This window comes from Homarus americanus, unplaced genomic scaffold (genome assembly GCF_018991925.1).
Source record: "Homarus americanus isolate GMGI-L3 unplaced genomic scaffold, GMGI_Hamer_2.0 scaffold36734, whole genome shotgun sequence".
Classification (NCBI taxonomy): domain Eukaryota; kingdom Metazoa; phylum Arthropoda; class Malacostraca; order Decapoda; family Nephropidae; genus Homarus; species Homarus americanus.
Window position 1 is genome coordinate 2,982,851 of NW_024733126.1, and position 13,424 is coordinate 2,996,274.

General features: G+C 39.8%; 1 protein-coding gene across 1 annotated transcript in view; it reads left to right on the forward strand.

The window, feature by feature from the left end:
* Positions 1 to 4,456: 4,456 nt before the first annotated feature.
* The window catches only part of LOC121869273 (leukocyte receptor cluster member 8 homolog), a 61,882-nt gene continuing 52,914 nt past the window's right edge, over positions 4,457 to 13,424 (forward strand). The window contains exon 1 of the mRNA XM_042370520.1: positions 4,457 to 4,568. The gene's annotated coding sequence lies outside the window, so the exon portion shown is untranslated. The remainder of the gene's footprint in view (positions 4,569 to 13,424) is intronic.

Here is a 13,424-nt window from a genome sequence, read left to right on the forward strand (position 1 = left end):
TTCGGCATGATTAATCGGCTCTACTCTACCTCGTGGGCCGAGGACCCCAAACCCACCTCGGGTCGGAGTGTAACCGACCACAACAGCAGTTGTTAGAGGCGCCAGTGCTATACCCTGGGACAGGCCTTGGAATTATGGTCCACAGTGTGGTTGTATGCGTTTTTTACCAGTATGTTTTATAAGGAATAAACCAATTAAGACATGTTATGGTTTCACCCTTCTTTACCCTAATCGATCTGGTCAATGGAAAACCTAACCCAATGCCTAGTCCACTCTGCCCGCTACCTAACGAGCTACATGCTGTCCAGAGGGGGTCTGGTGGCAGCGACCCTTAGAAATTAAGATTAGAGTTAAGTTATCCCCTTAGACTTAGTGACCCCAGAATCTGGCAGTATAGGTGGACATACTCAATAACACATAACTCTTATTGTCACTTAGCACCATAAAGACCAGGGCAACTGCCACTACAACACTCAGTCGTCAGGGGTGATACTCAAGCAACAGCCATGGGGTCCAGCCACCATGGAGTACTTTCCGACGAACTCTGGAGATCGCAGTGGATTAATTGCACCACACAAATAGCCCTACTGAGTTAGACACTCATCCACCAATGATGGGGGCTGGTAGTGGTGTGTGGCGTGGTGATCCGGGGTCACCTCGCAGGCCGAGCGTTAGGGCCAGACGAGCCAGCTATGAGGGCTATAGGTAGTCTGAAGTGTCTGACGGCCGGGTCTCACGAAGGTAACTGATCCTACTGGACCTCGGACATCTCCCCAGACATAGTGGATACAACATCCACGCTACAGACACGGCCTAGGCTGCGTTAGGGACCTGTATGGATGAAGGGACGGGCACTCACTAACGGTAGAAATGCCCGCGGGGCCCCTCACTCAAAAACAGACCAGGGAGCCACCTACTTCTATTCCGAGGAATTAATTTACTGTACACTCTGACGTTGAAACTGAGACTATGAACTCAGTTTCATTCCCTACTATTATCTTCACTAACAATGCTCTGAGTCAGCTATCAAACGCAAAATTAAATTGATTACAAAGGGTTGGATGGCAACAGGTCCCAGCGTACAGCGTCTGCTACTAAATCCGTGGATTATATTCAAAGTTCCCTTAAGACAAAGACGGGGCAACAGAGAAAACGGGGGACGTTTCCACTGGGGGACTCAGAGGGTTTTGTGGACGTTTGAGCGTAATATGAATCCTTAAGGTTTTCAGGTTAGCCGTTATCACGATCATGACATCAGGGCCTGGACTCTTATGGACCTTTAGCTTTGACAGTTTATTTCTAATACCCTCTTCTGTGAACACAATGTGGTTCAGTGCGGTGTCGAACCGTCTGTCCTCAAACGCAGGAAGGTTTGTAGTGGATTAATCCTCACATGTGCCATGCAATCCTGCAGACAACGAATCTCCTACACCGCCTGGAGGGAAGGGGGAGTATTGTAGTGGATTCCTCCCCTACAAACTCTTGTTGCTGAGTAGCCGACCCCGCGAATTCCCCAGTGGTCTAGGTCAACCAGCGCCGCCATACATCACGGAGGTCAACTATTAAGCCACGCCTACCTCCGCTATATAAAACCTGACCTCGTGGTGACTCTATGTTTGTCTTTGATACCCCCAAAATGTTCTACACTACTGAGGGTATACACAAACACTTGTTATCTTAAAAATAGGTTCTTATTCTCGTACGGGAGATATATACAGATGGACCAAGAAACAGAGCACTTCCACACTTGAAGGACTGGTGATCTCCACTCCATGTATCACTGCACGCTGCATGTACAGATGCGGCGATGCCAGCATTCACAAGCTGATTACATAAAATGTAAATATGATAATTCATATACATAACATGGTACATAATAAATGGAAATATTACATAGAATTAATACATGTTCTGTAATACTTTACTATACATAATTAATAGGGTAATATAAGGATACACAGCTTAAGGTACTACTTTGTGTCCATATTATACAGTGACCTACCTCTCTTTCGACCTAAACCAACCAGCAAGCAACACCTCCTCCTCCTCCTCCTCCTGCCTGGCGGCCCTCGCTCCCGCCAGCGACCATGGCGACCCACAAGCTAATCCTCTGAGCACCCTCATCAACCAGCTCTCTCTACATCACGCTTGTAACCACGCTGCCCCTTCCCAGCACCAAGCTGCACTGTACATCCAATACAATATGTATACAGAGAGCACATTGTGAGTTTCCTTTCTCCATCCCATCCTGAGTGTGAACCAAATAACCTTGAACACCCACAGGTTAATCGCATTGTAATGGACGTCTCCCCTACAACTGCGTATCCGCATTCCGATGCGCCGCCGTATCCTAGCAACCAAGAGAGCGACGACAGCAGATGTTACGGTAACCTAGCAACGGAACTAGAGACCGGCGACTTTCTCGGGTTTTCCCAACATGACTCATAGAGGACTCGCGGCTGCTGGGTATATAAGCTCTGTCTCTCCATTGAGATTCATTCTAGCCTCTCTTCTACAACAAGCAACACCTCCTCCTCCGCCGCTGCCTGGCGGCCCTCGCCTCTCCTCCGCCTGCCTGGTGGTCCTCGCTCCCGCCAGCGAGCATGGCGACCCACCAGCTGTCCTTCTCTGAGCTTCCTCACCAACCAGCTCTCATTCTGCCCATCTTCCTGAACAAGCAACACCTCCTCCAGCAAGCTCCACGCTGTCAGCATTCATTCAACCAGGAGGCCAGCAACAGGCAACATCTTCTCGAACGAAGCTCCTGCACATCTACCTCCTTCAACACGCTACTCACCGAACGTCTCTACTGAACAGCTCCTCACCACACGGCACCTCCAGCACCAGACTGTCTATCATATAACTTATATTATACAAGAAAACCACATTAGAGTTTCCATCCATCCTGAGTGCTAGACAACATTATACCACGAATTCCTACAGCATCCTCTCTTGTGAGCACCGAGGAAAAGAAGCTGTTCAATGCCTCAGCTTTATCCTGTTCAGAATCTGCGTAACTACCATCTTCAAGCCTTAGGTTCTGATACTCCTACTCGCGTTTTTAATTTCGACTTTGCATAGCGGTAAAACGCCTTTGGCTTTGACTTGACCTCGCTTGCAACCAGCCTCTGGAACTCCTTTTCAGCCCCTCTACACTATCTTTGCTTGGTTTCTGGCTCTTGCATACATCCTCCTGTCCTGCTTATCGTTTGACCCAACCCACGTCATGAATTTCTGAGTTTTCTTCTTAACTTTGTCGACCGCAGCATGGTTCATGTGTAGGGATCCCCTCGTATTCACAGAGGCACTGGGTTTGGTCTTGGGTATATATTTATCGATCAAATGGGTCACTTTACTAGTTATGATATTCAGCATAGTGTCTGCGTTCTTGTGCCTTAATGAGTCAGGCCAGTGGATACCCCTCATCTCTTCCCTCATCCCGTTGTAATTTCCTTTGTAATATTTGCACCTTGGCCTGGCCTTATCTTGAACTAGGTAACAGTTAAATCTGAATGACAACACTATATGGTGACTGGTGCCAACTGAGGCAAGGTGCTCCAGTTTGGTCACCATCCCCTCCTCGTTTGTTATGATGAGGTCTAATGGCTTGGGTGTTTGCTCCCCTCTGTAATGTGTCGGGTCTCTAACATGTTGGAACAGAAAATTATCTCTCACAGTTTCTACAAAAAGAGTAGCAGGGTTATTCAAGTCATTTGGGGTGAAGTCTAACGTTACTCCAGTCGATGTCGCCATAGTTAAAGTCCCCCATGATAAAGAGGTGGCTAGGGTTGAGCATCGCCGCGTTGTCTATTAAGGCTCTTAGGTTCCTTTGATTTAGTTGGCCACAGTTTGGGGATCTGTAGATACACCACTTGGACTCTTCAAAAACATCCTCTCCCTGTACCCTCGCCTGGTTGGCTCTAAGGTTTTGAATTAATTAACCTACAGAATTACTAAGGAAAAGAGTAGGTGGTGTGTGTCAAAAAAGGCAAAAATGGAGATGTACAGTACACGAGAAGTGTTGAACTTTTATTTTAGCTTAAGCAAATTTTTCCATATTACTTGCCGGGATAGATGTGAGACTAAAAATAGCAGGTTTTCTCCGGCTTCATCCTGTACTAAAACTGGATAATAACGTTCATAATAAAAGCAAAAAAAAAAAAAAACTAAAACAAAAACAGAGCAGCCGCTCAAACGGTTGGCAAGTGGTGAAATGATAACGTTTTATATTTTATCCAGAGACAACCTCATCCAAATCTTTGCTGGCATCTGTTCACAGGAATCTAAAGAATATTACTCCTGAGAACCAATGCTCATAGATATGGTACATATGAAGTATTAGAGTAAACATTATACTGATTTGACCATTTACATAATATTTCATTTAACAAATATGAAGGTGATTAAATTTGATACATATTTGCATTCTGTTTTGAGTATTAAAATTCCTAGGAACGTTGTTTATATCTAATCGTTAGCTTTCTGTTTATTACGTCGCCATTTTTGTTGTTCCGACGGAGGACATCTACAGAGAAGGACTTTACTCTCTCATACTGAAACAATCACACGTAAGTGTACAAGTTAATTTTGCTTATGTTAATCAGCGTTCATGAAACTGATATATGTATCAGTTTGTATTACTTATTCGTGATATACCTGGTTGAAGGAGTGAATGTCCTCGGTATTTGGATGAAGACTGAGGGTATTCATTAAATTAACCGGAGAGACTTATGGGTTTGCATTACCAGAGTATTTATTCTGTGGCTCTAATTATTTTTATTATGGCATATACAGAGTGTGTGAAAAAAGGTTAAGGGGAGTTTTCTTCATTCTTTTAAGGACTATTGATGATCTTCGGTGGCCTATTCGCGTTGCTACACCAACGTCTGGGTCCGACTAAATTACCCAATGAAGTCAAATAAAATGGTCCTACATGAATAAATCGGACTGCCAATCACTTCTCGACTAGTATTTGGTGTCACAAAGTAAAAAAAAAAAATGGGAAACTTAATTTAATCTGAGTTAATAGATCGCGTGCAGGTACCTAACCTAACCTCGACTAGTATTTGGTGTCACGAAGTAAAAAAAAAAATGTAAAACTTAATTTAATCTGAGTTAATAGATCGAGTGCATGTACCTAACCTAACCTAACACAACTCAGATTAATTTAAGTTTACCAATTTTTGGTGACTTTATGACGCCAAATAATAATCGAGAAGTGATTCACAGCCCGATTTACGCTTGTAGGACCATCATTTGACTTCATTGCGACTACATTTGGGTTCATTTGGGTAATTACTCGCTCCCTCAATACAAGCACACGATCTATTAACTCAGTTTAAATTAAGTTTTCCAATTTTTTGTGACTTTGTGACACCAAATACTAGTCGAGAAGTGGTTGGCAGTCCGATTTATTCATGTAGGACCATTATTTGACTTCATTGCGGCTACATTTGGGTAATTAGTCGGACCGCCAATGTCTGGCTCTCACTTTACTGGCAGAGACGTGTATGCCTTAAAGGGTGTACTAGATCAATTGTGTTCGCACACACGAAATTGTCTGTGCCCAAACCCTTACACAGTGAGCTACAGCATGTATATAACACATAATTTAAACCAAATCTCATAGCTATACCGGGATACATCCCATTTCGTCGCCAATCAACTTTATCACCGACCGGATTCGTCACCAATATCAATTCTGTTTCATCACTAATAGTCTATGGTATTAGTAACAATTGTAAGTTATTATGGTATGTTTATAGTATCACAGCGGACTATATTTTTGTGAAAAATAGTTTTTTCCTATGGTTTTTGATGAGTTTCGAACGAATTTGATATCCATTTCCTCTGGAAATCACTTGTTTTTTTATAGATACCTCCCTCCCCCACCCAACTAACATAACAGAAAAAGTAGGATTTTCTTTTATTTTCGAATAAATCGAATAAATGAAATACTAACCAACCAACAAAACCTAACCTAACCCCCCATTCTTCTTGCCCCCACTTCATACCTCAATCTGTAAAACTATTGTGAGACTGCCAAATATGCTGTTCTTCTTACACTGGTTATTACACTTTGGACAAAGAACTTTATTCAGTAATACACCGTTTTTTCTAAAAAAAAAAAGAGAAATTGCCTCACTATTTTTCTGGTGTAACTCTGCAATTAGCGCAAAATAATCATTCTCACAATGTCGTTTTGATTTTTGTGTTTAATATCATGATATACATTAAGTGTGCAGAAAAAATTTCAACCAATTTGGACAATTTCTTCTGGTGGTCACCCTCTTCTACACCTTTACCTCAATAGTTCAGACATTTCTAAGACACTTTTCGTCTATGACATTTCCCTTGCAAATGTCTTATATATATATGGGGGGGGGGAGGGGGTCCAAATAGGCGAGATGGGGATAGGTTAGATAATATTTAGGTCATTTGCGAGGGAAATGTCATTGAAGAAAAGTGTGAAGTCGGTCCCTGGTGACTTCGGCCCTTTTTGGTAATCTCGGCCCACTTACCGATTGGGCCGAAGTCACCACCACGTTGTATATCGATACTAGCCTATATGAATTGGAGTACCAGCATTAGGAACCAAAATGAATAATAAGTAAAGGGAAAGTTTTTTTTTTACTTTACTTTTATCCTCCTCGCTACTGAACGGCTCGTTAGCCATACATCCTGGAGGTGCACTTCCAACTCGGCCCATCATAAATAGCCAACTTGGCTCACCTTGCACGCTTCAAACAAGTAGCTGACTAGAGGTTCAGGAATGAATTTGAGATGTTTTATGTCTCTTTTAGTTCACTGAAATACGAAGAGTGTGAATGAGTGAATACCGAGGGTTCAATCTGTATGAAGGACGAATTTTATGAGTTTATGTTAGTAGAACTTGATCAATGAACCATGATTCACATTCGTAACTTGTGCTTCTCCAGGTGATTTCGAATAGGGTTTGAAATCATTGCTTCCAGCAATTTGCCTACAATTGATTTTAAACTGATTGGACGGTAGTTAGGGGATAGTGATCTATCTCCCTTCTTGAAAATCAGTATCACATTTGCTATCCTCCAGGATTCTGGTACTATGCCCATTTTTAATGACATGTTAAACAAATTTGCTAAGGGCATATTAAGCGTTTCCTTACATTCCTTTAATACTTTGGCAAATATTTCATCAGGACTTGGTGACTTATTAGGCTTTAGCTTGTTTAGTTGCTTACTAACATCGTTACTAGTCACTACTATCTCGCTTAATCTATTTTCTTCACTTTCTCTGTATATAGTCGGTGCCTCTGGAATTATGTTTTAATTCTCGGTAGTGAAAACTTTTGAAAAATACCTGTTCAGATTATTGCTCATTTCTCCGTCGTTATCAGTTAGCTCGCCGGTATTGGTCCAGTCTTGTCTCGTGTTTTAGTTTGATACATTTGAAAGAATCCCTTAGGGTTTAACTTCACCGCCTTTGCTACCTTTAGTTCATTATTCCTCTTTGCTTTTCTTATCTCGGTCTTAACCCTACTGGCCAATACCTTATAATAATCTCGGAGCTAAACTTCACGATTTATTCTCCAACCTATAGCCTTCCTTTGGCCAATAATATTCTTTAAATAATTATTTATCCATTTGGAGTCATTGTTATTTGATCCGAGTCTTCTGTATGGTATGTTCTGCAACTCGTGAACCTCAGATCTCATAATCAGGTCATCCTCAACCGTCATATTTTGTGAGGGTGTCGTTGTCAGGTCTCCAGGTAAAGTGATCTTAATTGTGAACTAAATAGAAAATACAAAAAATTATATAAAAGAAAAAAGATCACATCTTCCACATCTGTACTATGTAATATACAGTGATCCCTCGGTTAACGAGCGCCTCGGCTTACGAAATTTCGGTTAACGAATTACCTTCCACAAGATTCTTAACTTTGGTTAACAAGCATTCTCTCGATTAATGAATTCCTTACGAGCGCCCCTCAACACAGCTGTTATATTAGTCCGCCAATACAGTAATCGGTTCTTGGGCTTAAATTCCTTACTATTTTAGTAAATATCAAGAAGTTTGTACTATTCAATAATTTAAGTACAGGGAAACTAGTTTTTAGCGTGCCAAACAGCCTGTCAACACACCATACAGATTACAGGTGTCAGTTTCTGTGTCTTTTCTGTGGAGGTAACATAAATGCTTTTTTCTGTGTTTCCAGTCAAATTATTGGTCATTTTGAAATTTATTTTACATATTGACAATATATAATGCAGTGCAGTGTTGATTTAAAGAAAATAATCTTGAATTACACCAAGAGAACTAAAATTTTATGGGTGAAATGGCGCCATGGGGTGACTTCTCTTCCACCCCAATGCCTTCTCTTCTCCCTTCTCCTCCACACCCATTCTAATTCCCCTCATCATCATCATCCAGGAGCCTTCTACATACACACCTCAAAGTAAGTGTACAGTGACCCCTCGTTTAACGAACACCTTGGTTAACGTAATTTCGATTAACGAACTGCCTTCCATAAGGATCTTCAATTCGGTTAACGAAAAAAAATTCGGTTAACGAAGTTCTTACGAACCGACCTCAACATGTTTTCGCTTGCACTGACCGGGCAACCAGTATCAGTCTGCCAATACATTAATCGGTTCTAGGGCTTAAATTCCTTACTATTTTAGTAAATATCAAGAAGTTTACACTATTCAATAATTTTAAAAGTTTAATATTCAATTTTTTAGTCATTTTAACAATTATTGAACATAATTGAAGGTAAAGTGACTAGTTTAAGGCGCGGCATCCAGCCTCTTAACACAGCAAACAGGAGTTAGTCTCTCTCTGTTTTCACTGGAGGTAACATCTTGCTTGAGACTCTTTTCAACTAAACGCTTTTTTTCTGTGTTTCCAAGCAAATTATTGGTCATTTTGAAATATATTTTACATATTGACAATAAATAATGCAGTGCAGTGTTGATTTAAAGAAAATAATCTTGAATTACACCAAGAGAGCTAAAATTTTATGGGTGAAATGGCGCCATGGGGTGACTTCTCTTCCACCCCAATGCCTTCTCTTCTTCTTTCTCCTCCACCCCCATTCTAAACCCCATCATCATCATCATGATCCAGGAGCCTTCTACATACACACCTCAAAGTAAGTGAACTTTTCTACCATTTTTTTTGAATTTAGGAAATTTTCGGTGAGCTGGAACCAATTACCCAAAAACCCATTGAAACAATGGTTTCGGTTAACGAACTTTTCGGTTAACGAACGACCTTCTGGAACGGATTGAGTTCGTTAACAGAGGGGTCACTGTACTTTATTACCTTTTTTTATTGGCTTAGGCAATTTTAGGTGAGCTGGAACCAATTACCCAAAAACTCATTGAAACAATGGATTCGGTTGACGAATTTTTCGGTTAACGAGCAACCTTCTAGAACGAATTGTGCTCGCTAACTGAAGGACCACTGTATTAATAAGATAGAATGAAAAGATAAATAATAAAAAATAAATCCCCTTATAATCATTGTTGCTTTTTATCATTGTACAGTACTCCCTCTTTATCGACGGGGGATACGTTCTGTAAACGGCCGTCGATAAAGAAACCGTCGATACCGTGATGGTTACGTAATTTTTCTAACTATTATTAGCATATGTTGAATAAATGTACCTTTAAGCATTAATGCGTTTCCTTTACACATAACCTTAAATAATAGTGTATAAATAATAATATAAGTGGACAAAAATACTAGCAAACTTACGATTTCATTTATTGAAGTGAACATCGGTCCTTACAGTAAACAATACAGTGTACAGTACAGTAAAAGTCCAAAAATCCGGATGCCCAAGGCAAATTGTTTACCATTTATTATTACAACACTTTACACTGAAACGCGGGTAGTTTCAACAAAAATATTGTATATTTCCATTCAAGTATTTATTCAAGTCAATTAGGAGGGAATATTATTGTAATACAACAGTTTTTTAACTAAACCATTCGAAAAGTGATTACGGTAACATCTTTTGAACGAAAGAAAGTGAGTCATTGTTTTCGTCACGATTTGATCCCACTTTCCACTTTAATACGTACGTCATTTCAACAAAAATATTACATTTCCGTGAATGTATTATATCAAGCACAGTATGAATAGAATATCATTGTAATATAACAGAATTTTAACCGAAAACTATTAAAAAAACGAGTAACATCTCAAGAACATCGGAAGCTTAGGTAAAGTCTTTTGTTTCCGTCATGTATTTTATCCTATTTTACATTGAAATACATCACGTTTCAGCAAAACTACTATTTATTTCCGAGAATATATTCATTCAGGCGCAGTTTAGGTAAAATATACGTGTGATGTAATAATATTTTAACTGAAAACGATTCGAAAAACACGTGTACCCTCTAGCCCTGTTCAAGGAGAGGACTGGGAGAAGCTGTTTGGTGCTGCAGACGATGACAAGGAAAATGATTTTGATGGATTTTAATGAAAATATTCAGAAATATGGTATCGTAATATTTATTCAAGTCAATTAGGATATTATTGTAATACAATACAACAGTTTTTTAACTAAACCATTCGAAAAGTGATTACGGTAACATCTTTTGAACGAAAGAAAGCGCAAGTCATTGTTTTCGTCACGATTTGATCCCACTTTCCACTGTAATACGTACGTCATTTTAGCAAAAATATTACATTTCCGTGAATGTATTATATCAAGCACAGTATGAATAGAATATCATTGTAATATAACAGAATTTTAACCGAAAACTATTAAAAAAACGAGTAACATCTCAAGAACATCGGAAGCTTAGGTAAAGTCTTTTGTTTCCGTCATGTATTTTATCCTATTTTACATTGAAATACATCACGTTTCAGCAAAACTACTATTTATTTCCGAGAATATATTCATTCAGGCGCAGTTTAGGTAAAATATACGTGTGATGTAATAATTTTTTAACTGAAAACGATTCGAAAAACACGTACCCTCTAGCCCTGTTCAAGGAGAGGACTGGGAGAAGCTGTTTGGTGCCAAAATAAAAATCCGGCTAAATAATCCGTCGATAATCGAAACCGTCGATAAAAAATCCGTCGATAAAGAGGGAGTACTGTACTTTTATTATTCATGCAAAAATGTGTAAACTTTTACTTTTTAGTCCGAGTTCGTTAACCTAAGTGGTCCGAGTTGGTTATCCGAGATGGTCTGAGTTGGTATTTGATGATCCGAGTTGGATGTGGGCCGAGTTGGACTGTAACCCAACCTGGAGACTGCAGAGAACAGCCGCTGTGCACTTCGGTCACCTTTTTTATATTCTTCCCATAGAGCAAATATCCTTGCTTGTAGTTTTATTTATGTCTGACTTTGCTAATGCCTGAGCTTTCCCTCTGACACCAGCCGAGTTTGTGTTTTAACTAGGCTTGCTTCGTCATGCAAAAGCCTTGGCCTTCATCTTGAGGCGATAGTGCCGTCCTTACACATCGTTATTGGTTCTCACATTTTGCTGATACACACTCCATGTACTAGGTGGCTAGACAACTATAGATCCTTGTATTTTTATATACTGTATTATTTGCAAAATCAAGAAGAGTCCAAAAAAGATTCTTTCAATCCTTGGAATATTCCAGGAATATGTTGCTCTAGAAGAAAACATAGAGCCATAAACTTTCTCAGCAACTTATGACTACCCTCATCTGAACTGTACACAGTTTGCAATCCCATTTCTTGGATTTTTTGGAGTAGTGCTTGGGTAAAGTGGAATGCAGACCCTTTGATTAAAACATTAGGTAGGACTTGTCACACCCATTTCTCGAAATCAATAAGTATTCTCTTAGCACGTGGTGTATTTGGAAGATTGTCAATAAATACAGGTACCTTATTTGGCGGCGTATAAGACGTGATATTTTTTTTAAAAATGTATCACAAATTACCCTGCGTCAAATGCGCCCGTATTACGGATGGGTGGCCGAGTGCCGTAGGCGGAGGTGCCTAGCTAGGAAGTCTGGGACGAACAGTAGTACACTAAGCACAAAAAATTTGTTACCTGTACTAATAATATTATACAGTAGTCCCTCGGTTAACGAACACAATTTGTTCCAGAAGGTCGTTCGTTAACCAAAAATTTCGTTAACCGAAACCATTGTTTCAATGGAATTTTGGGTAATTGGTTCCAGCTCACTGAAAATTACATACAAAGTAAAAAAATGCAGTACAGTGGTCCCTCGGTTAATGAGCGCTTCGGTTAACGAGATTTCGGTTAACGAGTTACCTTCCATAAGATTCTTAACTTCGGTTAACGAGCAATCCCTCGATTAACGAGTTTCTTACGAGCCGACCTGGACATGTTTTCGCTTGCATTTGGCAGTCCACCAGCTGTAGTATTAGTCCGCCAATACAGTAATCAGTTCTAGGGCTTAAATTCCTTACCATTTTAGTAAATATCAAGAAGTTTATACTATTCAATAATTTTAAAAGTTTAATGTATTAAATTTTTTAGTAATTTTAACAATTATTGAACATAATTGAAGGTAAGGTCACTAGTTTCATGCGTGCCATCCAGTCTGCCAACACACCATACAGGCGTCAGTCTTTGTGTCTTTTCAGTGGAGGTAACATCTTGCTTGAGACTCAACTAAATGCTTTTTTTCTGTGTTTGCAAGCAAATTATTGGTCATTTTGAAATTTATTTTGCATATTGACAATATATAATGCAGTGCAGTGTTGATTTGTAGAACATAATCTTGAATTGCACCAAGAGAACTAAAATTTTATGGGTGAAATGGTGCCATGGGGTGACTTCTCTTCCACCCCAATGCCTTCTCTTCTCCTCCACCCCCATTCTAATTCCCACCATCATCATCATCCAGGAGCCTTGTACATACACACCTCAAAGTAAGTGTACTTTTCTACCTTTTTTGTTGAATTTAGGCAATTTTCAGTGAGCTGGAACCAATTACCCCAAAACCCATTGAAACAATGGTTTTGGTTAACGAGTTTTTCGGTTAACGATCAACCTTCTAGAACGGATTGTGCTCGTTAACCGAGGGACCACTGTAAAGTACACTTACTTTGAGTTGTGAATGTAGAAGGCTCCTGGTTGATGATGATGATGATGGGAATTAGAAGTGGGGGTGGAGGAGAAGGGAGGAAAGAAGGAAGTGGGGGTGGAAGAGAAATCACCCCATGCTTCATGCCGTCATTTCACCCATAAAATTTTAAGTTCACTTGGTGTCATTCAAGATTATTTTCTTTAAATCAACACTTCACTGCACTATATATTGTCAATATGTTAAATAAATTTCAGATTGACCAATAATTGTACTGTAAAAATGTAAAAATAGTTTATGTACAAGAGAGCCACAAGCAAGATGTTGCCTCCACTGACCAGAGATACAAACTGATGCCTTGGTGGTTGAGTCAAGTGGCTGATTGGCGCACCA